Source organism: Pinus tabuliformis, chromosome 6 (assembly GCF_031772625.1).
Source record: "Pinus tabuliformis cultivar Carrire ecotype Pingquan chromosome 6, CPIR1, whole genome shotgun sequence".
Lineage (NCBI taxonomy): Eukaryota > Viridiplantae > Streptophyta > Pinopsida > Pinales > Pinaceae > Pinus > Pinus tabuliformis.
This window is the reverse complement of record NC_142292.1, coordinates 21,523,681-21,548,977: the sequence shown is the minus strand read 5'-3', so window position 1 is coordinate 21,548,977 and position 25,297 is coordinate 21,523,681.

Below are 25,297 nucleotides of genomic sequence, written 5' to 3'. Positions count from 1 at the left end.
TCGATCTGGTTATGCACTAAATGTATCTTCTTCTTCTCATTCTCATGAGTGGCTCATTGATTCTGGAGCTTCTTATCACATGGCAAAAAACAAAGCCATGTTTTCTTCTTTAAATGATTGTAACACCAAAAATATATATGTTGGTGATGATAGATCTCTTAGTGTTGTAGGGAATAGAACTGTTCATATAGACAATGGTAAATTTAATGATGTATTATGTGTTCCAATCTTATCCTGCAACCTTCTATCTGTATATCAGATAACTCATTCAGGTGAAGGTAAAATCGTTGAATTTTCACCTCACGATGTTGTAATTAAGGACCTAAGAGATCCTAGACAGATTTTAGCTACTGGCATTGTTGATGATTCTACAAGGTTGTATAAGTTTAACAACTTTGGGTCATCAAATCTTCCCTCAATATTTGTTGCTCATAATGATAAATTGAGCAAACTTTGGCATGAGCGATTTGGTCACTTAAACTATCGCTCCCTTTAGAATCTATGTAAAGAAAATATGGTGGCAGGTCTTCCAATGGTATCTTGCAGAGATGGTGTTTGTTCTGGATGTGTACTCAGAAAACATTGGGATAGTTTTGAAAAACGTGCCTCTTGGCACGCCTCAGCCCCTTTACAACTTGTGCATAGTGATTTATATGGTCCACTTCCAGTTGTTTCATTCTCTGGCTACAAGTATTTCTTAACTTTCATTGATGATTTCTCCATACGCACTTGGGTATTCTTCTTAAAACTCGAGAGTGAAGTATTTAACATGTTCTTGGCCTTTAAGGCCTTTGTTGAAAAACAATTTGGACATCAAATTCTTAAGCTAAGATCTGATAATGGCGGAGAATATGTTAACAACAAATTCATCAACTTTTGCACTAAGAATGGAATTTAAATGCAACATATTGTTCCATATACTCCACAACAAAATGGTGTAGCTGAAAGGAAGAATCACACCTTAAAGGAAATGGCTAATTGTATGGCTTCAATCTAAAGGACTTAGTCAAAAATTTTGGGCATAAGCAATTAACTGTGCAAATTACATAATAAATCGCACTCCTACTAAGATTTTCAAGCTTATCACTCCAGAAGAATCATGGAGCTCAATTAAACTAAATGTAAGTCACTTTCATGTTTTTGGAAGTGAAGCATGGGCCCATATTCCAGATGAGAAACATAAAGCTTTAGAACCTAAGAGTGGAAAATGTATTTTTGTTGGATATTCTGAAGATGTCAAAGGATATAGACTTATTCCACTTAAGTTAAAAAATGTTATCATTAGAAGAGATGTAAAGTTTGTTGAAAATATATTGGCCTATGAGCCTAGTTCGGCGGATGTGCCACCTCTCTCTATCCCTTCTACTTCTGAAAATATTTCTTCTTTAGATGATGACAGCGAGGATGACAATCCTCCCCCACCTTCTCAGGATCCTCCTTCAGCTCCTCAGCTTCCAAAATGAGTCTGTGCTACTCGGGATGCAGCAGGTGCTCTTGCTGGTGATCCTACAGATCAACGACATACACGTTCTCAGTTCAATAGAGCCTCTTCTTTACGGGCTTAAGCTTCAACGAATTATGAACCTGACGCCTTTGCAGAAGCTTCAGGCCATCCAGAATGGGACGCAACTATGAATGAAGAATATCGTTCATTATTGGAAAATGATACATGGGATCTTGTTCCTCTACCAAAGGGACGAAAACTTGTTAGATGCAAATGGGTTTACAGAACCAAGTATGGATCAGAAGGAAAAGTTGATAAACATAAAGCTCGTCTTGTTGCTAAGGATTTTTCACAAGTAGAAGGCATTGACTACAGTGAAGCCTTCTCCCCTGTTGCCAAAATGAACTCTATCCACCTTGTTCTTTCCCTTGCTACTCTTTCAAATGGGAAGTCCATCATATGGATGTTAAATCTGCCTTCTTGCATGGGGACTTGCATGAAAAAATCTATATGGAACAACCTACTGGCTTTATACAAACAGACTCCAGCCTTGTATGTCGGCTTAAGAAATCCCTTTATGGTCTCAAGCAAGCCCCTTAGGCTTGGTATGCCAAAATGGATAGCTTTCTTTTAGAAACTGGCTTTTCTAGGTGTCATTCTGACAATACTGTCTACACCAAGAAAGTGGGCAAGTCTCTTATCATTCTTGTTCTTTATGTTAATGATCTTATCCTTCTTAGTAGTGATCCCAACCTTATAAACCATGTGAAGTCCAGCCTTGAAAAGAAGTTTGAAATGACAGACTTAGGACACTTGCATTATTCTCTTGGTCTTCAAGTCTTGCAATCCAAGGAAGGCATTTCCCTTTCCAAATCCAAGTATGCCTGTGATCTTCTACGCCATTTTCACATGGAAGACTGTAAGCCAACTCCTTCTCCCTTTCAGTCTGGAGCCAAACTTTCAATCACTTGTACTTCCCGTGAAGTTGATGCTACCTTATACCGTCAACTTGTAGGAAAACTTTTGTATCTAACCCATACTCATCCTGACCTTTCCTTTGTTGTTGGCCTTATTGGTCGGTTTATGCAAAACCCACATGAAAGTATTTGGAAAGCAACTAAAAGAATACTTCATTATGTTCGAGGTACAGTTCAGTTTGGGATTCATTACAATGCAGAAGGATCTTTTCTATTGGTTGGTTTCACTGATTCTGATTGGGCTGGTGACCCTAGTGATCGAAATTCTACTGCAGGTTATGTTTTCACTCTTGGTTCAGGACCTATTACATGGGCTTGCAAGAAATAAAGTGCCATTTCTCTTTCTTCAGCAGAAGCAGAGTATCGTGGTACCGTAGAAGCTAGTAACGAAGCCATGTGGCTTCGTCAGATCCTATCAGAGTTTGGATTTCAGCAGCAACATCTGACTACACTTGGGTGTGATAATCAAAGTGCCATTCAACTATGCAAAGATTTAGTCCAACATCAGCGCAACAAACACATTGAACTACACATGCACTTCATCAGAAAGCTCATTCATGACCATGTTCTTGAAGTGAAATATTGTTCAAGAGATGATCAAGTTGCAGACATCTTTACATAGGCTCTCATAGAGGCGAAGTTTACTAAACTTCGATTTATGGTTGGAGTTCAGGAAGTTGTCACTAAGGGGGGAAACGCTCTAACACCTCCTTTCTTCTCCTATTGTGTCATATTTGTACATCCTTCAATCCTATCTCAAGTTGTTCTTAAGGGTGGATGTTAGGATATTCCGACACATAGTAAATAGTTAAGTATAACTTGGTCTAGTGTAGAGTTAGATAAAGTGTGCTTCTATACTATGTACTTTTGTAACTTAAAAATTCGACGGTCACGATATGTAGTGATCCGACGGTTCATTCTCTCATCGGTATTACTGACACTTGATCCGTGGCTTAACACCCTATTGGTCCATGATCTCTATTTAAAGAGCATGGAGGGTCATTTGTAAGGTAACCGTTCATGAGAGAAGTTGATGTAAATTTTCATTCATTTATTAATAAATTTCCTAAAGTGGTCGTGTTGGCTCAGGCCGTGGATTGTTTCCCTCTTTGAGGGTTTTAACCACGTCAAGAATACTAGTGTATTGATCTGTGACCTGTTTGTCAGCTGTTTCCTTTGGTGTTCTGTCTGAGGAACTTAATTTGCAATGTAGTTTTTTCCAGCTATCACCTATAGGTTCCCCATACTACCAAATTGGTCCAAAGCCTTTGGCATGTTTGGAATAAAAGTGAACAACTTCAAAATTCAGATGTAAGGCACAACAAACACAAGAAAATGAAATTAAACCCCCACTAAAAAGAAATAACAGCCAACTGATTTAATAAATCAATTATCAATATTGGATCATTAGCAACTAAAAATGACAATAGGAGGGTTGAAAACAAATTGATTCAAATTGGCTGTCTCATTGCTTGGAAAAAAATAAAATCACTTACATTGTTTTATGGGCATGAAAATAGAGGCAAAATGTAGGCAACAAAATAGGCGAGCAAAGAGGCAAGCAAGCAAACAAAAACTATGAAAAATAAAACATTAAGAAAGTGGGGTTTAGATACATAACTGTCAATAGAAACTTCACCATAGTTTTGGCAAATAAAACTCACCCCTTGCAAAAAATCTTGATGGTGGATTGGTGATGGCTGCTTAGGGTGCCCATAAACCTTTTTCCAACAAATTGGAAAAAAAATGAGAGAAAAAAGACAAATTGGACTATTTAATCCACTCTTCACACCAGGCTGACGATTTTTTCTATTTTTTTAGAGGAGGTCTTATTGGACGAGGGTCAAAAACTAACCTTCCTAGTAAAGTGAGAGAACAGATTTACACTCAAGGTAAGTGAATCATCCAGATCACCCCTTAACCCATATTGGAATGCCAACACATTAAGTAAAAGCATATGATTGCAAGATGGCTAAAGTACTTTCCTTGAAGGGGAACGTTGGATGGTGAGAGGATTTGTCTGATGCAAATGGTGAAATATAGCATATCAACATGTATTAATCAATGTAGTGTTGCTGACTGGCTAGTTGTCCAAAGAAAGAGAAAATTTTCTCCTATGGGGTTACCCACTTTTTGGTGAGTGACATGCACTATTAATCTTTGGGAACAATATCCATGTTGACCACTACGTGTCAACGACCCATAGCAGTACACCCCCTTTTTTCGCAAAAGGGATAGCACTTGATCAACGTGTCCATGTTGTTCGACTATCATCATCAACCTGATCATGTTATATTGTAAACCCTTTCTGCATATGTAAATTGTAAATAATCTCAGCAAATCCATGTCATGTATATAATTGCCTAGGTAAACCTAATTTTCTAATAACGATCTACATTCCGGAATGTTTTTTGTCTTATCGATCCATGATCGACATGCTTTTCCTTCAGCTTACCCCAAAGCCAGAATGGATTTTGTCGCCAGAATGTTAGGGGAGTCATAGTGTGCTAGATCGACTCTATGTAAAAGTGATTTGGGAATAATCCTAACTATTTGGTTAGGTTATTTTATTACAAATTGCTTGATCTGCTAGATTATATTTGTGTCGCAAAACTGGGTAGTTTGTGAGGGTCTTGTTCAAATGAGTTTTCCCCCTTTAGATGTAAAAAATGTAAAAAATCATGATGTAAAATGTCTTGAAGGTTAGAAAAATAATTTATCCCCTCATAAGTCCTGGGTCTTAGGCAAATTTAAATTTTCCAGAGGTAAAATTCGGGGATCCTTTAAAAAATTAAATCTTAACTAGTCCAAGGACTAAGATTAGTTGATTATTTTGCTAAATTTTATGTCTTAGGTCCCTGGGGTTAAGTCAAAGTCAAATTTTTGAGGAAATAAATGCAAAATTTTAATTTTTGAATTTATTAAAATGCATTTAATTGAAAAATTCAAAATTTCCTCAATATTTAAAATTTCGATGGATGAGATTAAAAGAAATTTTGATCCTCATCAACAGTCAAGATCACTTTGACAAGGATCACTCGAACTAGCCATTGGGAAATTTATCTTTAAATAGAGGGTCAATTGTCAGTTGAGATCATTCGATCTTTGAGTCGTGTGTTAAGTGAAAGCTCTTTTGTAAACTTTTTTTTTTATGAGCAATAAAGAAAGACTTTGGGGTTAATTTCTGCTGGTGTTACTCTTTGTGGAAATGTTGTAATATGTGTTATTTTCATGCATAGATTTCATTTCAGCCATTGATGATAACTTTATGAAGAGAGATTTAAGCACAGGTATCTTGTTTGATCACTGGGGTTTGAATGGTAATTTAGGTTCTGAATATAATGGCAGGTATTTCTATTAAATCTGAATTTTATTATCGTTTTCTTGCTCTATGTTAATAGTTGAATTGAGTTGTGCAGGAAATTTTGATTTTTTGGATCATCAGGGGTTCGGGGAAGTTTTCAGTTGGACCAGCCAGCTCCCGACTAGTATTTTCGAAAGAGCCCAGTTTGATTGAATTCCAGGTTTATCATAAGAAGTTTCATTTTTTATGCATGAAGGGTTTTTGGGCGAAGCATCTCTGTTTCAATTTAAAATTTACAAAAAAAAAAAAAAATGTGCTAAATTGATAGATCTAGCTTTTTAGACCCTCAGATTATTAGATCTGGGAGCGGAGTTGGACTCATACTCGCCAGAACTGGTAGATCTGCTACTCTTGTGCATAGATTTGTAATTTTTTTAATTTTTTTGACTTACGGTTTCTAGGGTTTCATCTTTTTTTTGGCATATATGGATTCTGGGTGTTTGTGTTTCCAAGAACAGGTTTCAAATCTGAAGGTGAATTTCAATTTTGAAGCCAGATTTAGGCCCTAGAGGGTAAGATCTGGCCTCAGAACCAGCTCTTGTAGAGGTGTTATCTCTGTGGTTCAAGGATTTTAAAATATTTTGAGTTTGAAAACAATTTTACAGGGGTTTCAAGTAACAAATCTGAAGCATAAATGTGACATTTTGATCAAGGTTTTCTGGAAAAAAAATTGGGTTCTCTCTCTCTGCATTTTTTTTCAATAGAAAAAATTTGGAAGTATTTTCACTGCTTGTCCAAATCCTCATCGTTCCATCGTTGACCTGCAACTCTCTCAGCTCTCATCCCTCACGACTCTTTCAACCTGCAGCATACAACTGCTTCCAAACCCTCGCCTTTCACTGCTGTTGTATACCCATTCCTGCATTTTTTTCCCTTGTTGTCCAGGCATGGCCCCTCATATCTATTTTCTATCATTCCCGTAGCCCCCTCCTCAATTTTCCGTCAACGCAGCCATCCCTGCAACTCTTCCATCAAACCATCTCCCTGCTGCCATACTTGCTCCATATGCAGCCCCGTCTCCTGCGATAAATCCTCACTCAGTCGAGTCCTCTAACCCACAGCCACAATCCTCCCCATCGCACTCCCCACGCTGGCCATCTGTGTGCAGCTCTCCACTCCTCCTTCCTTACCCGTAGATCTGCCCTCTCTTTGCACCTTTTCCCTTCCTCACTGTTGTCTATCCTCTAGCCATCCGCGTCCCCCTCTACTCCATACACAGTCTTCTCCCGTGAGCTTCTCTCCTTCACTATCCAGGCCATCGTCTAACCTGCAGCTGCCCAAAAAAAAAGGCAAATACATTCAAATTTAATTTTTTATGTCGATAGTCTATTTCTTTTGGTCTGTATGTTAGTTTAGGGTTTAGGTTTAGTTATAATTTTTTATTTAATTTAGCTTATGTATAAATGTTTTAGCTTTTATTTAAACTTAAGTTAGGATTCATTTAGTTTTAAAAAATCTTAAGAAATCTAAATATATATATATATATATATATATATATATATAAAAGGGGCTTCATTTTCATTTTTAATGTGACTTTGAAATATCCTAAAGTTTTAAAATCAAAACAAATTTCACATTTAAAGGTTTTAAATTTTTATGTGGCCTCTGGCCCATTAAAAAATTTAAAAAATTATTAAATCTTTTTCGATTTATTTCGGTTACATTTAGTCTTGCTTAGCCCATCGAAATTTTCTCCTAAGGAGTAATTAAATTGTCAATTAAAAATTCCTTCATGGTGTCTTTTCGGGCTAAGGGTAAAATCTAAAGGAGAATTTTTTGTGGTATCAGCATTCTTTTTTTCTCTATAGTTAAAGGTGCTTAAATTTTTTATATTCTAAGTTTAACTATAGGAAGGTGGTTAATTTCCTAGATTTGGGTCACTAAGCATAATCATTTAAATTCTAGGATCTAAATTGGTTAGCATTTAAATTTTGTGGTTGTTTAAAGTATTTGAATCTCTTAAAATTTAATTGCTAAGACATTGTACATCTATCGAATATCTTGCATCTACCTATCATCATTGTTTGGATTATTTAATGTTCATTACATGTTAGACATTTTGCAAATATTTTCGAGCGATTGTTAAAAAATTTTATCGTGGAATTATACCTCTGTTTCTTAAGCAGCAGCAGCTAATCAATTTCTTGGTTTTCATTTTATCTAGCAAGATCATTGACTCCATAAGGCACTGGTATTAATCATTTAAAATCTAATCAAATTCTAAATATTGCTAAGCCTTAATCAAGTATTTGATTACCTCGTTGTGTCTCCCAAACCGGTTGATTCCTAACTGGTTCTCATTCATCCCATTTATCCATAGGGTCTACCGGCCTTAGCCTGTTGTAGGAAGAAAGCTTAAACGGAGAGATCGGGGATCAGGGTGACAGCCCCCGATCTGAGCATTGTCGCGGTGCCTAGACACTCTATGCGACAACATTTTTTGGCGCCGCTGCCGGGGATAGAGTTGTTCTGTCCTTGGTTTCTTCGATATTCATCTCATTTCTTTCCTCTCATCCCTTTCACCTCTCACCAGGATAAGTTCCTTGTCCTTGGCTCCTTGCTTTCGGGTTATTCCGTGTTAGACTTTTTGTCCGGGTGGCGACTCCACTTCATCTATCTTCTGCAAGAGTGTATACTAGAAGACATCCAAGTAGTTTGGTTAATCCTGCTCCTGATCCTGAAAGGGCTCTCAGAGTACGATTACACAAACTCTCTTCTCGTACCCTTCTTGTTAATCTCGGACAAGAAGCCCTCTCTGATATCCATTTGCTTTTTACTAACCCGGTCGAGCACGATACCATGGACATATTCGCCCCGTGTGATTTTGTTAATGTTCAAGGTTATTTCAATGATATTCCAAAGCATGGGATGGATAAATTGCCTATCTTTCAGGGCAATAATGCAGTTAGTGATAACTCTCATCTAAAATATTTTAGTTCATGGCTGGGTAAGTATGCAAGGGCTGTTGATTTTAATCATGAAGATGTAAAAACGACCCTTTTTGTTCTTACCTTGGAGGGGGATGTTTTAGATTGGTTTACGGAAAAGCCTCAAAATTCATTTGATTCTTTGCAATCGACTGTTAATGCCTTTAAGGAAAAGTATGGAGATAAGAGAGAAGGAATTCATCTTGTAAAAGCTATCAGTATCATTAAAAAGAGAGAAAATGAGACCGCAGAAGAATTTAAAAAGAGATTCAATGTTATCATTAAGGAATTACCTCAAGATTATAAACCTACTGATAAATCTCTTCGGGAATTTTATATTGATGCCTTTATCCCTAAGCCTTCTTATGAGTTAAGACGTGCTAAACTTCCTGATTATAGGGATTGTCAAGGTTTAGCAGTAGAGCTTGAAAAATATAAGGCAACATCTAGGAAGTTTGAAATCCTAGGTTTTGATAGGGCTTCAATGAAATTGAAAGAACCTAAAGGAAAAGAGGTTCAAGAACCTGGTAACGATCTTGTTCAAAAATTACTGCAAAAAATTGAAAGCATGGAGATTAACCAAGCGAAATTAACCTCTAATCATGCTAAGGAAATAACTACTTTGCAGAATAGGTTGGTTCAAATGGAAAGAGCTCAAACGCAAAATTTCCAGCCCGGAAATAATAATAATAATTGAAATAATAATTGGCAGAAGAAAGGTCAATCTAGTGAGCAGAGACCACCTAATCTGCTTGAACATACTAATTTGGTCGATGATGCTCCGCCTTATTGTCGGGCTTGTGATGCTCTTCATGAGGAGGCAACTTGCCCCATAGTTAGAAGGATTTTGGATAATGGAATGTTTGGGGCAGGTAATCAAATAAATTGTGTGGTTAAAGAGTTTTCTTTGTCTATGAAACACTTGATGGAAATTAAGGAAAACAGTCGAGATGTTATGCCTTCCACATCAGCTTTTAGTACAAACAATTTTGAGAATGAAGATGATATGATGGTTAACTTTATGGTGAGAAGCCTTTTCCAGTGTGAATCATGGAAATTTCTAAAGATAAGGGTTTAATTTATCACAGGGGGGATAAATATCAAAGTGGGAATCAAATTCCCCCTCGAATTTTTAACCCGAGTTCAAACTCTGGATTAGATGTCGATCTGGGAAGTTGGTTTAATAATGCAAAAATCTGGGTTCCTGTCTCCGAGATTGTGAAAATTCCTTCCCAAAGGGCTAAGTTACTAAAAGCTATTGAAGCTCCTCAAGTGAATATTTCTCAATAGAAGGCACCGGAGGTTGATTATCAGGATGCTCCTATATATTTGCAAAGTTTAGATTCAGATAACAAGGATCATCAGCCATTCTTTATTACTTTGATGGTTAATGGATATAAATTGAATAATTGCATGTTGGATTCTGGTGCGTCAGCTTGTGTCATGACCAAGAGGGTCATGGAACAACTTAATTTAAGAGTTTCTAGGCCTTACTACAATATATGTGCCATGGATTCTAAGAAGATTGAAGTTTACAGTTTGATCAAGGATTTATAGGTTCATTTATCAGTTTACCCTGACATTATGATTGTTATGGACATTGTCGTTGTTGATGTGCCTGATGCTTGGAGTATGCTTTCATCAAGAAAATGGGCCTCTGATCTAGGAGGGAGTATTCAAATGAATTGGTCATATGCTATGATTCCTTCTCCTAGAGGTGATGGTTTTGTGAGACTTAATAGAGAGCCTGAGAGAAGATTCCATGTTGAAGATCCTAGGATACCTCATAATGAAATAATTAAAGAACAATCTGACAAGGGGAATTATGCTATCCTATCTAATATGATAAGGTTGATAAAAAGATTGGGGATCTCAATGATAAAGTTTGGTACATGTATTTTGATGGTGCATCATCTAGACATGGTAAAGGTGCAGGAATCGTATTAAAATCTCCCCTTGGTCATATTTTCAAGTTTGCCTATCGATTGGAATTTGAAGCAACCAACACTGTCACTGAATATGAAGCTTTGTTGTTAGGTCTTGAGTTGGCAAAGGCTTTAAGAGTTAAGTTGCTTAGCATCAAAGGGGATTCTGACTTAATTATCATGCAAATTAAAAATAAAATTACATGAAAAAATCAAAGGTTAAAGAACTATTGAAATGTTGTATGGGATACTATGGAATATTTTGATGCCCTTGACTTTGAGGCTATCCCAAGAGAGCATAATAGTTCGGCAGATGAGCTTGTTGTAGTAGCTTCTACTTTGTTTTTGTCTGATGAGCTGATTAAGGATAAGATAAAAATGGAAGTTATATTTAGGCCTTCTGTTCCAGATAACTCAGAGCATTGGCAAGTCTTTGATGACGAGAAACAAGTGATTTGTTTTCTTGATAATTTGGATGAGTTTGAAAATTTTCAGATAGATTCTAAGGAGTTTGGATCTGATGATCATGAAGATATCATAAATCCTACTCCCAGGAATGTGGTTTTTTTAGAGCAGCACTTTGATCGGCATGATGCCACAAAGATGAAAGAGGAAAATAAAATGGATCCAGGCGAATACATCGAGGTAAACATTGGTACTTCTAGAGATCCAAAGATTATCAAAATTGGCAAGGGTATTAACGTTGAAGAAAGAAAAAAGTTAACCATTTTACTTCGTGACTATCGAGATGTTTTAGCATTTTCTCATGATGAATTAAAAAGTTATAGGGAAGATGTCATGGAGCACACTATCCCTTTGAAAGATGAAAATGCTAAACCCTTTCGTCAAAAGCTTAGGCAGATAAATCCTAAGTTAGCCCCTTTGGTTCAAAAGGAGCTTTCAAAGATGCTTGCAGCAAGAATTATTGCTCAAACGAGGCATTCAACATGGTGTTCCAACCTGGTGATTGTTAGGAAAAAGAATGGTACAATAAGACTTTGTGTCGATTTTCAAAACCTTAATCTAGCATGTAAGAAAGATAATTACCCTTTGCCAAACATGGAGACTATGTTGCAAAGAGTAACTGGTTCTGGAATGATGTCATTGCTAGATGGTTTTTCTGAGTATAATCAGGTATGGGTTAAAAAAGAGGATCGTCACAAAACTACATTCACCACACCATGGGGTACTTTCGAATATATTAGAATGTCGTTTGTATTAACTAATGTTAGAGCTAAATTTCAAAGGGCTACGTTTCAAAGGAACCTGAAAGCTCTAGCATGACTCATGAAGAAGAGGAAGAAATGCAACATGATATATCAAAATTACAAGACCAAGTGCAACAACTGTCCCTTGCACAAAAAGGAACAGAATCTAAGATGGATGGTTTAAAGAAAGGCATAGAAGCTAAGATGGATTGTTTAAAGAAAGGTGTAGAAGCTAAGATGAATGATGTGGAAGCTAAGATGGATGATTTGAAGATAGATTTGAAGACAGACATGGAAGAATTGAAGATAAATATGAATAAGTTGCTACAAGAAAGGGTCACTAATGGTGAAAGGGTAGTAAAGGAAACTCATGATGAGAACAAAAGAAATGTTAATCATGATTCCATAGACTCTAATGTTGGATCAAAAACCCACTATATTCCAGAAATCAATATGAGAAATTTTGATGGCAAGGATCCCGCAACATGGATAGTACAGATGGAACAATTTTTTGATCTCAATAATGTGCAAAACACACAAAAGGTACGTATTGCAACTTTATATTTGGAACCAAATCAGTTTGTATGGTATCAATGGCTTTGCTCTCGTAAACAATTTATCACTTGGGCAATTTTTACGGAAGAATTGATAGCACATTATTGTTAAACACACATGGACAACAAAGGAATATGAAGGATAAATCATGAGAGTACAATTTTTACTAACAAGAGATATACATTTATAGTACAATATGTGACCGTTGGGTTCCACATCCCAAGGTCTCTTGGACTACTTAGTCTATTCAGCTTCCACACTAACCCATTTAGGATTAGGTGTTCAACATTCCCCCCCTTAATCTGAAGGGTTATGTATGAGTCCAAGAAGAGAGCTGTAATACAAAATGTGCAAAAATGCATGGCAGCACAAGGCTGAATGTGCTCTCTGAAATGTTGGTATGAAGGGTGATGGTTTAAGGATGACCACTAACACTGGAACGCTTAGTGCAGTTCCCAAAACTCTTCCAAAACTGGCAAGAAACTGAAGTCTTCTGCTAGAGGAAGTGCTCCTATTGTTTTAAAGAGGGAAACCTTCAACCATGAAAGGGAGGTCTCACCCCGCATAAAAGGGAGAACTTCAACCTGAAAAGGGAAGTCTCAACCTATGATGGTTTAAGGATGACCAACAACTCTGGAATGCAATTCCTGGAACTCTTCCAAAACTGGCAAGAAGCTGGAGTCTTCTGCTAGAGGAAGTGTTCTCAATTTTGTTCCTGGAATTCTTCCAAAACTGGCAAGAAGCTGAAGTCTTCTGCTAGAGGAAGTGTCCCAGATTGCCAACTGAAGGCATGCTCAGGGGCATCTTTGTCTCTGGCTACAACTCTGAAACTGGTGTGGTAGGTTGTGGCTCAGGCTCGCTTGATGTGACTTTGAAGCTTGTAGATGACCATCTTTTCCCCCCCTGTCAGATACAAGGTGAGATGATGGAGAAAACTCAACTGCAAGATTGTTCAATACTTTGGAACAAGTTCTGACATGTGTTTGGAATATCTTCTTGGCTATTGATGCCCATTGCCAAGAAGCGATCCATCCAAGATGAATCTTTGTTCTTGCAGGTGTTGAAAAGTGTGAAACAAGAAATGCTTGTTGAGAGTGCAACAAGATGATGGAGCTTAGTGAAAGGAGTCGCCTTCACTAAGTGGGCCCGCAGGCTATTTTTGGCGCAAGTCTATTTTTAGACATATGGATCATGTCTATGGATTGCAGGTTGCTGTTTATGGATGATTGGTCAAGTTGGGAAAAATAGATGGACTTCTGTTTTTGATGAAAGTGTGAGTGATCACAATGTGAGTGATCAAAGTCTATTTTTAGACTGGCTGTCAAAAATAGAAAAGTCAAATATTATTGTCTCATAATAATATTTGGACTATAAACTTGATCTTATTCTCTTGGAGCACTTCAGTTTGAGCTACAGAGGTGGCACATGCAGCTGTCAGAAGGAAATATGCTTTTCTTATGAGTCAGTTGAGTTGTTGCATGCATGACTTCAGTTAGAACTCAATCAGTTGATTTTGGTGGAGTTGATTGTGCAGTTGATGGAGTTGTGTTCAGTTTAGCTTTGTTAAACTAGTTGTATTTAGTCTAACTGATCAATAGACTAGAGATGAGTTGGGTGAATTAGTTATTAATTAATTCACAAGTTATTAACTCATAATGCAACTATAGAATACATCAGTTAACTCAGTTGCATGTCAGTGCATGTTCAGTTCAACAGGGACAGGTGGTAGAGAATCAGATTGCTATCAGTTGTGACTATAGTTGTGCACCAGATCTTGCACAATCAAGGGATTGAGTATGCCAATGAGTTTGCTCACGTATTTGCCCAGTATTGTAGCCTTTGCTCACGTCCAACAAAGTGTGAGTGATTATTTTGAGGTGAAATACGAGTTTGGGAAGCCATTCTCATCAGTTCTTGAGCAGGTATTGAGCTGGAGAGGCAGGCAAGCAGCGGGGGAGATTTGGAGATCAGATCTGAGCTGTATTGTGTGTAACAGGTGGAGCTAGTACTGGATTGCTTGTGATAAGCATTGTACTTTGTAATGTTACATGATTCAATCAATATAATATACAGATAGTGTGGGGTTTTTAGCGAGATGCTTTCCCCGGGATACATACTGTGTTAATGAGTTTGATTGATGCTTCTATGTGTGCCTGTGAATGTTTCTGTTTCTGTAAATTGATGATCAACGTAGAGGAGATTATGTATTATACATGTTCCGCTTATAATTGTATGATCAGGATAATCTCTATGAATATGTGTTAAATTATTCAAAATTTCTACATGGTATCAGAGCTAGATGATTTGTAGAAAAAGTTTCTACATGGTATCAGAGCTGCTTGATTTGTAGAAGAGATTTTTACAGGATATCAAGCGAGGATTGATCATCAGATCTACTATTCAGGAAGTGTTTACATTCTATTTCTTCAGGCAGAGTCTGTAATCGGGCTAGGTAGCCTCTGGATTCATCCTTCCATTGGAAGGTGAGATATCCGGTGAATGCCCATACAGTCAATCTCTGTACGAGAAATATTGTGTTCTCATGAATTCTAGATCGGAAGTGGTTGAGTTTTTGAGCTGGTGGAATTCAAATTTAATTCCAAAGCAAGAGATAAAACTCAGAAACATTCAGTGTGAGAATGGAGACAGTATGCCCCAGTATCTCACGAAGTTCACCCAATGCCGGGATGAGCTGGGAAGTGTGGGGGTAACTGTCGGATGAGGATGGTGAGTCTAGCACTCCTTGACCTTCCTAAGAGTTGGCATAGCTACCAGGACTCAGTGAATGGAAGGGAGAAACTGCCAAATTGGGAACGACTATGGTCGGATTTGATGCAGGAGGAGATTAGACGGTGCACCAGAGACAGTTCTTCATCCATGCAGGATGAGGAGAACTGTGCCTTAGCGAGTAAGGTGAAGAAGGGGAAGGAGAAGGTTTCCCTTTTTGAATCTTGTTCTTCTAGTGATGGGAAGAAGGTTGACAAGTCGAGGTGAGATGATTTCGTTGTCATGAGATTGGTTCATGGGTCAGGAACCTGTATGCTCTTGAGGTTCAAGATGCATGCGAAGCCTTGAGCAGCGAGGCAACTGATGGAGACTTGGTGGTTGAGAGGGAGCGTATATTACCTCTCAACATGCAAAGCCAGAAGAAGTCTCAGACGATTGTGGAGGAGCCACGATTGGTGTAGCAGCTTCAGAAGATTGTGGAGGAGCCACAACAGGGGAAGCTAAGAGGAGATCGAGTAGTGACATCTACTCATCTAGAGACCTCCAGTAGGGGGAACTTCAAGCCAGGTGGGCTGAGGGATCGCATGCAACCATACCTCTAGGTAGGAGGTGGGGTGATGTGGATTGATTGTCCCAAGGAGGAGGGGCAAGATCCTTGAGGTACCCAACCTCTTGGATGAGACCTTGCTATGGGAGCCCCAGATGTGTAGTAGCAAGAACTGACTGATTGGGTAGAGACAGATGCGGATGGAGTGGCAGAGAGAGCGACAGTGCAGGGAATCCCAGGACAGCGCATAGCTAGCATGCTGTAGCAATGCGAGAGGCACAAGTGTTTTGCACAGTGCTAGGTGGCACAGAGAGGTGTGCAATGGTGCGAGATGCATGGAGATGTTGCAGTAGAGCAGATGTCAGAGAGGGAGCACTTGTCAGCAGCAGGTAGAGCTTCAACATCAGAGGGTGCTTCTATCCCAACAGGGAGGTCAGTTGGGAGGTGCAGTGCGGATGTAATGCTGGGAGATAGAACCAGCAGTAGCATGGATGCAGTCAGAGATCAAAGTGATAGAGGCTAGAGCAGTCAGATACTGAAGAGCACAGAGATGCAGAGTTTCAGTTGACAGAGGCAATAGCAGTCAGAGACTTTGATGACAGAGCAAGTGGACCGGCCAGATGTGTTGCATGGAGAACATTCCAGAGTTACAGGATCGGGTTTGAGAGGAAGCCTTTCTTGTTGAGAGGGAGTGTTGAAAAGTGTGCAACAAGAAATGCTTGTTGAGAGTGCAACAAGATGATGGAGCTTAGTGAAAAGAGTCGCCTTCACTAAGTGGGCCCGCAGGCTATTTTTGGCGCAAGTCTATTTTTAGACATATGGATCATGTCTATGGATTGCAGGTTGTTGTTTATGGATGATTGGTCAAGTTGAGAAAAATAGATGGACTTCTATTTTTGATGAAAGTGTGAGTGATCAAAGTCTATTTTTAGACTGGCTGTCAAAAATAGAAAAGTCAAATATTATTGTCTCATAATAATATTTGGACTATAAACTTGATCTTATTCTCTTGGAGCACTTCAGTTTGAGCTACAGAGGTGGCACATGCAGCTGTCAGAAGGAAATACACTTTTCTTATGAGTCAGTTGAGTTGTTGCATGCATGACTTCAGTTAGAACTCAATCAGTTGAGTTTGGTGGAGTTGATTGTGCAGTTGATGGAGTTGTGTTCAGTTTAGCTTTGTTAAACTAGTTGTATTTAGTCTAACTGATCAATAGACTAGAGATGAGTTGGGTGAATTAGTTATTAATTAATTCACAAGTTATTAACTCATAATGCAACTATAGAATACATCAGTTAACTCAGTTGCATGTCAGTGCATGTTCAGTTCAACAGGGACAGGTGGTAGAGAATCAGATTGCTATCAATTGTGACTATAGTTGTGCACTAGATCTTGCACAATCAAGGGATTGAGTATGCCAATGAGTTTGCTCATGTATTTGCCCAGTATTGTAGCCTTTTCTCACGTCCAACAAAGTGTGAGTGATTATTTTGAGGTGAAATACGAGTTTGGGAAGCCATTCTCATCAGTTCTTGAGCAGGTATTGAGCTGGAGAGGCAGGCAAGCAGCGGGGGAGATTTGGAAATCAGATCTGAGCTGTATTGTGTGTAACAGGTGGAGCTGGTACTGGATTGCTTGTGATAAGCATTGTACTTTGTAATGTTACATGATTCAATCAATATAATATACAGATAGTGTGGGGTTTTTAGAGAGATGCTTTCCCCGGGATACATACTGTGTTAATGAGTTTGATTGATGCTTCTATGTGTGCCTGTGAATGTTTCTGCTTCTGTAAATTGATGATCAAAGTAGAGGAGATTATGTATTATACATGTTCCTCTTATAATTGTTTGATCAGGATAATATCTGTGAATATGTGTTAAATTATTCAAAATTTCTACACATTTGTTTCTGAAGCATCTGTGTGAAGAATGGCTGGTTTTATGACAGTGCTTACATGGATGAAGATCAAAACAGTGATCTTTCAGATGGCCAACTCGGTCACAGTGTTGGCATTTCACAATTTGTTGTTGTTGTTGTTGTTGTTGCTGTGGAAGAAGGGTAGAGTCTGGAACAGCTGAAGCTGAACTGTCATGAGGAGCAGGTGAACTATCATGAATGAATCCAACACTCTAAAACTGAATAGGGTTGGCATAGTCTGGAATATGAAGGGACAAGTCCTTGTCATATCCAAGACCAATTATGTGCTTTTTGTGGAAAAGATGTTCCCAAGGTCTGATGATGGGCTTGGGAAGTGCAGACTGAGTTTCTGCATCTGCATGTACAATTGCTGCTTTATGGGGTACTAAATCTGAATGAACTGTAACATTATTGACTTGTTGTTTATGGGAGTCTGTTTCATTGTTCTGAACAGAAACAGGTTCAGAATGATGATTCCTCTGTTTTAATTCTTCTTGCTGTAGCTGAGTTTCAAGCTGCAAAAAATCAATTTTCTCTTGTGCATTTTGTAGACAGACCTGAATGTCTGTGAGAGAAACTTTGCTGACTTTTAATGTATCATGATTAGAGGAATGTATCAAAGTTTTTAAGAACTCTAATATTTCAGTAATTCGAGCCATATTTTCCATTGTCAAAATTACACCTTTTTAAAAATTGATCACAACTATGACCCAATGAGTAAAAGTAACACCCACTCACAGTACAAAGACACAGAAAAATCCTTTGTAAATGTGCAGCAAATGAATCAAGGAATCAATGCATATATATGTAGACAGAGACTATAATGAGTTTTAATACCACAACTAGGGCAACAGCAACTGCAAACTTGCTTGGATCCTTCAAGTACTCCTTCACTTTCAAATCAGAAATGATGACTATCAAAACTTCAATAATTATAACACCATGTCATGGGTAGGACTTGAATACTCATATGCTTTGACTGGGGTACAAATTAATATTCTCTGATCTTGCCACTTTCTAGCAATGAAGAGAAGCAATGAGAGTAAATTCCAGCAAGGACTTTCAGACCCAGAATGCTGCTCCAACAACAAGGAATATAGTCAACAAAATGACAGTCTGTGCCCAGGAAGATAATAATTGTGAGACTGATTTTATAAATCGGATACAAATATTTCACCCTCTAATATTATGAAATAATTCAATCTTGAAAACCACTATTGTGACAACAATTCAACCTTCGAGTCAAATTAACTTGGCCTTGAGACTACCACATACTATAATTGAACTCAGATCTCGAAATAGTCTGCCACAGAGAATATCTCAGATATGGAATCAGCGAATGCCCACTCCTTTGAACTATGATGACCCAAACTAGTGCTCGGCTTTCCCTTTTAAAGACAGATAGCTTAATCTATTATGTGAACCTGTTTAGCAAATAAATGGGATACTCGGCCTCAGCGGATAGCGTAACAATTAGTCACAGAGGTATTCTTGGTGTATGAGGATTTCTGGTGCCTTCCAAACTGATACACACAGCCAACAATATGAGGCATTGGTCCATCCACAAACAGCCTATAAGCCACTGGCACTTCGGCCCAAACACCCACGTTACTTCCCAACTGGGCCTAGAGAAAAATGTTGCGGGATTGACGAACTTGCCCAACAAATCGGCAGGAGTTTCATACACAAGAAATTTGGTCCACTATTAATGTAATAAAAAATCGGTCCTTTTGAATTTAATACCAAACTAGAGCACTCACGTAATAAACACAACTTTGGAAATGGCGGCTCCTGCAAATTCGCTTCTCACAATAATCACAAGTGGCAGATAGACATCTTGACCTCTCACAGCAGTACCATTCACAGCATCACAATCATTTTTTTTTTGCTTCAGTTATATGATGGACATCAAGGAGGAACAATCCCACACAGCCATTGGAACAAATAAACAAGGTGGATAAAATATTGGAACCTGGTTGCTTAGCTTAATTTGCAGCCCGTCTATCTCTTCAAACTCGGCTTCTTTACACTAGCAATCTGCCCAGAATTTATCTATGATGTAACACACAGCCACTCTTTCAAATTAAAGCTAATAACCTTTGGTTCATCTCTTTATGGTTTATGAAAACCATATCCTCATCACACAAGGTTCTTCACATTTCAATTAAAACTCATCCTGAAACTTATCAAACATAGGGTGTAAAACCCCTCATTCATAACCAAACATTCAGAAGCTTACCAAACAATCACAATAACTCTCATTCATATATGGCCGGATTCAATTAAAGAGTGCGCCCTTGCCTTTAAACCCCAATGTTTAATTCTCATATGTTTGCCAACAAACACATTACATTTGGTTTAAATCTCAAACATCAAACTACTCACGAAGTTTCCATTTCATTTAACATTATTCCCAACTTGCACATATGGTTTTTAATACGGATTTTCAAACAAATCTCCATAAACAAAAGTGCCCATGTGTTAAGACTAAGTATGGCAATCATATATCGTTTTCAGGCATTATAACTTTATGCAACCACCATCATATCTTACCCGTTCAAATTGCTGCAATAATCTCAGGATCGCGCCTTCAAATTCTGGATCTCACCAGCAATCAAACCATTCGATTCATGAGAGTTATCTAATTTCAAAAGACCGTTATTATTCCATCAAAATAAAACATACCTGTTTATCAAAATGCTGTCAGCACGGCTTTGCTGTGGTATATAAGTTTGCCTCTGTAAAAAATGGTTATGTTTACAAAACCCAGAATTGATGTCTCTGTGTTTTCCTCAGATCGGTCCATTCATCCACGTTCTGCCTCTGTGGTTAATACTTCTCGGTTTCTTCACAGTAGCGCCTTTTTCCTTTAGCTGTAAATACATTGGTTTGTGGTTCAACGGGTTAGTGTGTGCAGATGGGTTTCGGTAAAACTGCAGCCTTCTGTTTCCCTATAATTGCAAGAATTATGAGGGGTCAGATTCCTCAGTGTCTCGTGCAGAACATTTCATGCAGCAGAGGCAGAGCTGAATGCGAACATGTGGATTGGCAATAATAACAGCAATCACACTCCGAGAAAAAGGCTCAGAGAATCGGTTCCTAATCAGCTCGGGAATTTTGTTTCTTTCAAAGGCGCCAATGCGAAGACCTTGCTAAACATGCCACAGTCCAACGGCGAAGCGGTCTCCACCGGCCTACGCCTCTGCTTGGAAGGCAATAATACGTTAAATTCCACCAACGGCAGAGAATTTTCCGCCTGCAGTAGCAATGCATACTCTTTAAACCACACACTTCTCGTGGAAATGCAACGCCAGAAGAATGATATAGACGAGTACATGAAATCGTAGGGTGAGCGTCTGAGGTCTGTCTATCTCTCTGTCAATGGGCAACGTAGCAGCGTATGGAAGCAGCGTATGAGAGCCAACGCATACGCTTTTCATGGACCATTCATAATTACAGCAAACGCAACATAATTACAGCAAACCAATAGTCATAATTACAGCAAACGTATGGAGCAGAGTGCAGGTAATGTCAGACAGAGAGTCTTAAAATAGCCAAAGTCAGGTGCAGCGTATACAGTGCCAAAGGTCAGGTAGGAGAGGCAGCATATTTCTGACAGACAATGAATTAATAGAGCATTACAGGTAATGGGCAGAACTGACAGGTCTGCACACAGTAAAATGCTTTACAAGGTGACAATTCTGCTCAATTCTGATTAGGAAAAAAGGCAGAAATGACATATATATAGATACCACAAAACAAGTGGCTCAAATTGGAGCAGGACCAACAATCGCCTGCTCTGATACCATGTTAAACACACATGGACAACAAAGGAATATGAAGGATAAATCATGAGAGTACAATTTTTATTAACAAGAGATATACATTTATAGTACAATATGTGACCGTTGGGTTCCACATCCCAAGGTCTCTTGGACTACTTAGTCTATTCAGCTTCCACACTAACCCATTTAGGATTAGGTGTCCAACAATTATGAGGATACAAAAAGCAACACTTTTTTTAGCCAATTGATAAGTCTCAAACAAAAGGGTTCAATAATGGAGCACATTGAGGAGTTCCAAAAATTGAACATAAGGGTAAAAGATATTCCAGAGGAGCATAGGATTGATGTGTTCATAGGGTCTTTAAAGGATAATATCCAACATGATGTTCGCCTTTGGGAACCTGAGTCATTAGAGAAGGCATTCAGGTTAGCAAGAAAAATGGAAAGCAAAATTATGGCAACCAGGAAGCATACCACTCACAACTATAAAGACAGAAGTGTTGTTGCCGCTAGTCTTCCACAACCTATAAGGTTGACACCACAACAATTGGAAGAAAAAAGAGCAAAGGGCTTTGTTACAGTTGTGATAGCAAATACACTAAAGGTCATAAGTGTGCTGAGAAGAAATTATTCTACATAGATTGTGAAGAGGAAGAAGAAAAGGAGCAAGAAAGGTCAAAAGAAGAGAATATACTCCAGGAACAAAGCCTAGAAAAAGAAGAAATGAATCCGACCATATCTTGTAATGCATTGGCGGGAATTACCACTCCTCAAACCATCAAGATAGAAGGACAAATCAAGAAGAAAAAGGTAATAGTGTTGATTGATTCAGGAAGTACCCACAATTTTATTCGTTGTAAGGTAGCAAGAGAATTGAATTGCTTCTTATATCCAGCACCAGAGTGTCAAGTGATGGTTGCAAATGGAGGAACAATAAATTGCTCACGAAAGTTCCATAATATCAAGCTATCCATGGGAGAATATGTATTGACTAGCCCAATGCTTTCCATTCCAATGGGAGGTGCTGATGTTGTACTAGGAGTCCAATGGCTACAATCCTTGGGTACAATAGCTTTTAATTTTCAAGAACCTTTCATGAAATTTTCTGTGGAAGGAAAGGAAGTTGAATTAAGGGGTATTGCAGGGAAACCGGGAAAGATAATCAGCTCTAACAATATGACAAAGCTTCTAAAAAGGGAACAAAGAGGTGTAATTGCACAATTATGTTCGCTAGATGTGTCCACAGTGGAATCATCTATTTCTCCAGATCTCCAAAAAGTCTTGGACAATCATTCCAAGGTATTTGAGACTCCCAAAGGTCTCCCACCTATTTGTGATCATGATCATGCTATTCATCTGATTCCAGGATGTGTTCCTCCAAACATCAGGCCGTACAGATATCCCTATGCCCAAAAGAGTGAAATTGAACGTATGGTTGCGGAAATGCTAGAGGCTGGTATAATTCAACCAAGTCAAATTTCTTTCTCTGCTCCAGTAGTATTGGTGCACAAGAAGGATGGATCATGGCGCATGTGTCCGGATTATAGGGAGCTCAACAAGCTCACTATTAAAGATAAGTTTCCCATTCCCGTCATTGATGAATTACTGGATGAATTGCATGGATCAATTTACTTCACCAAGTTGGATCTTCGTTCAGGATATCATCAAATCAGAATGAAGATTGAAAACATTCCGAAAACAACATTTAGAACTCATGAGGGTCATTATGAATTTTTGGTCATGCCTTTTGGCCTTACCAATGCACCTTCAACATTTCAAGGTTTGATGAATTCAATTTTCAAACCATTCCTTAGAAAATTTGTGTTAGTATTTTTTGATGATATACTAATCTACAACAAGTCTTGGAAGGATCATGTTGAACATGTTGACAGGGTGCTACAACTATTGGAGGAGAAACAATTATATGCAAAAAGATCCAAATGTTTCTTTGGAGTACAAGAGGTGGAATATCTGGGTCATATTGTATCTCATGAAGGAGTTAAGGTAGACCCTAACAAAATTAAAGCCATTAAGGAATGGAAAATTCCCACATCCATAAAGCATCTGCGAGGATTTCTCGGGTTGACAGGGTATTATCACAAGTTTGTTAAGAATTATGGGAGAATAGCAGCACCTCTAACAACATTATTGAAGAAAGATGCATTTTCATGGACTCCAGAAGCAACAAAGGCATTCGAACATCTTAAAGAGGCAATGTGCCAAGCATCGGTCTTAGCTACACCGGACTTCACAAAAACCTTTATTGTGGAATGTGATGCTTCAGGAAATGGAATTGGTGTTGTTTTAATGCAAGATGAAAGACCCATTGCTTTTGAAAGTCGTCCAATCAAGGGAAAGTTTTTACACAAAGCTATTTATGAGAAGGAAATGTTGGCAATACTCCATGCACTTAAGAAATGGCGACCCTACCTAATGGGAAGACACTTCAAGGTAAAAACGGATCATGATAGCCTTAAATACTTTTTAGAACAAAGATTATCCTCTAAAGAGCAACAAAAGTGGGTCACAAAGATGTTGGGTTATGACTTTGAAATCATCTACAAAAAAGGGAAGCAAAATGTGGTGGCAGATGCACTCTCAAGGATGAGGATGTGGAAGCATTGTTGTGCGCCATTTCTTTTATCCAACCAGATTGGATAAACGAAGCAAGGGAGGAATGGAAGAATAACGAAGAAGTGTGGGCACTTATTCGAAAGTGACAAAAAAATTCCAATATGTCTGATACATTTAGCTGGCAAAATGATTCGTTATGGTACAAAGATTGCTTATACCTCTGTAAGAATTCCGAGCTAAAACAAAAGATTCTTATGGAATTGCACACTTCTCCCTTAGGAGGGCACTCATGATTTTTAAAAACTTACCACAGGGTTAAGAAGGAATTTTTTTGGGATGGCCTTAAATCAGATATTCAAAAGTTTGTGGCGGAATGTTTGGTTTGCCAACAAAATAAAGTTGAAACAATTAAGACACCGGGTCTATTACAACCTTTATCCATTCCAAGCCAACATTGGGAGGAGGTTTCAATGGATTTTATCACAGGTTTACCCAAGTCTGAGGGAAAGAGTGTCATCATGGTGGTAGTTGACAGACTTACCAAGTATGCACACTTTTTTGCATTATCACATCCATTTAAAGCCAGTACAGTTTCTACTGCATTTATGGAAACAATTCAAAAGCTACATGGAAACCCAAAGATTATTGTAAGTGACAGAGATCCCATTTTCACTGGAAATTTTTGGACAGAATTATTTTCTTGTCTTGGTACTCAGTTAGCTCATAGCTCATCTTATCATCCTCAATCTGATGGGCAAACTGAGATAGTAAACAAATGTTTGGAAGGATATCTTCGTTGCTTTGTATCTGATAAACAGACACAATGGGTCAAATGGTTGCCTCTGGCTGAATGGTGGTATAACACTTCCTTCCATACAGCAACAAAAATGACCCCATTTATGGCACTTTATGGGTATCAACCACCATCCATCACATCATATTTAAGAGAAAATTCTAAGGTTCAAGCAGTGGAACATCACATTGAACATCAACAACAAGTCCTCCAACTCTTAAAGGATAACCTCGTGTTGGCACAGAATAGAATGAAACAACAGGAAGATCAACATCGTAGCGAAAGAAGTTTTGATGTAGGTGATTGGGTATTCCTACAGCTACAACCATATAAGCAAATGTCCCTCAAGCAAGCTAAGAAGGATAATAAATTATCACCAAAGTATTATGGTCCATACAAGGTGTTGCAAAAGATTGGTACTATGGCATACAAATTGGAGCTTCCTACAGCTTCTCGATTGCACCTAGTTTTCCATGTTTCATGTTTAAAGAAGGTTATAGGCGACAAGCTCCTAGTTCAAACAATATTGCCAGAACTTGACAAGGAAGGA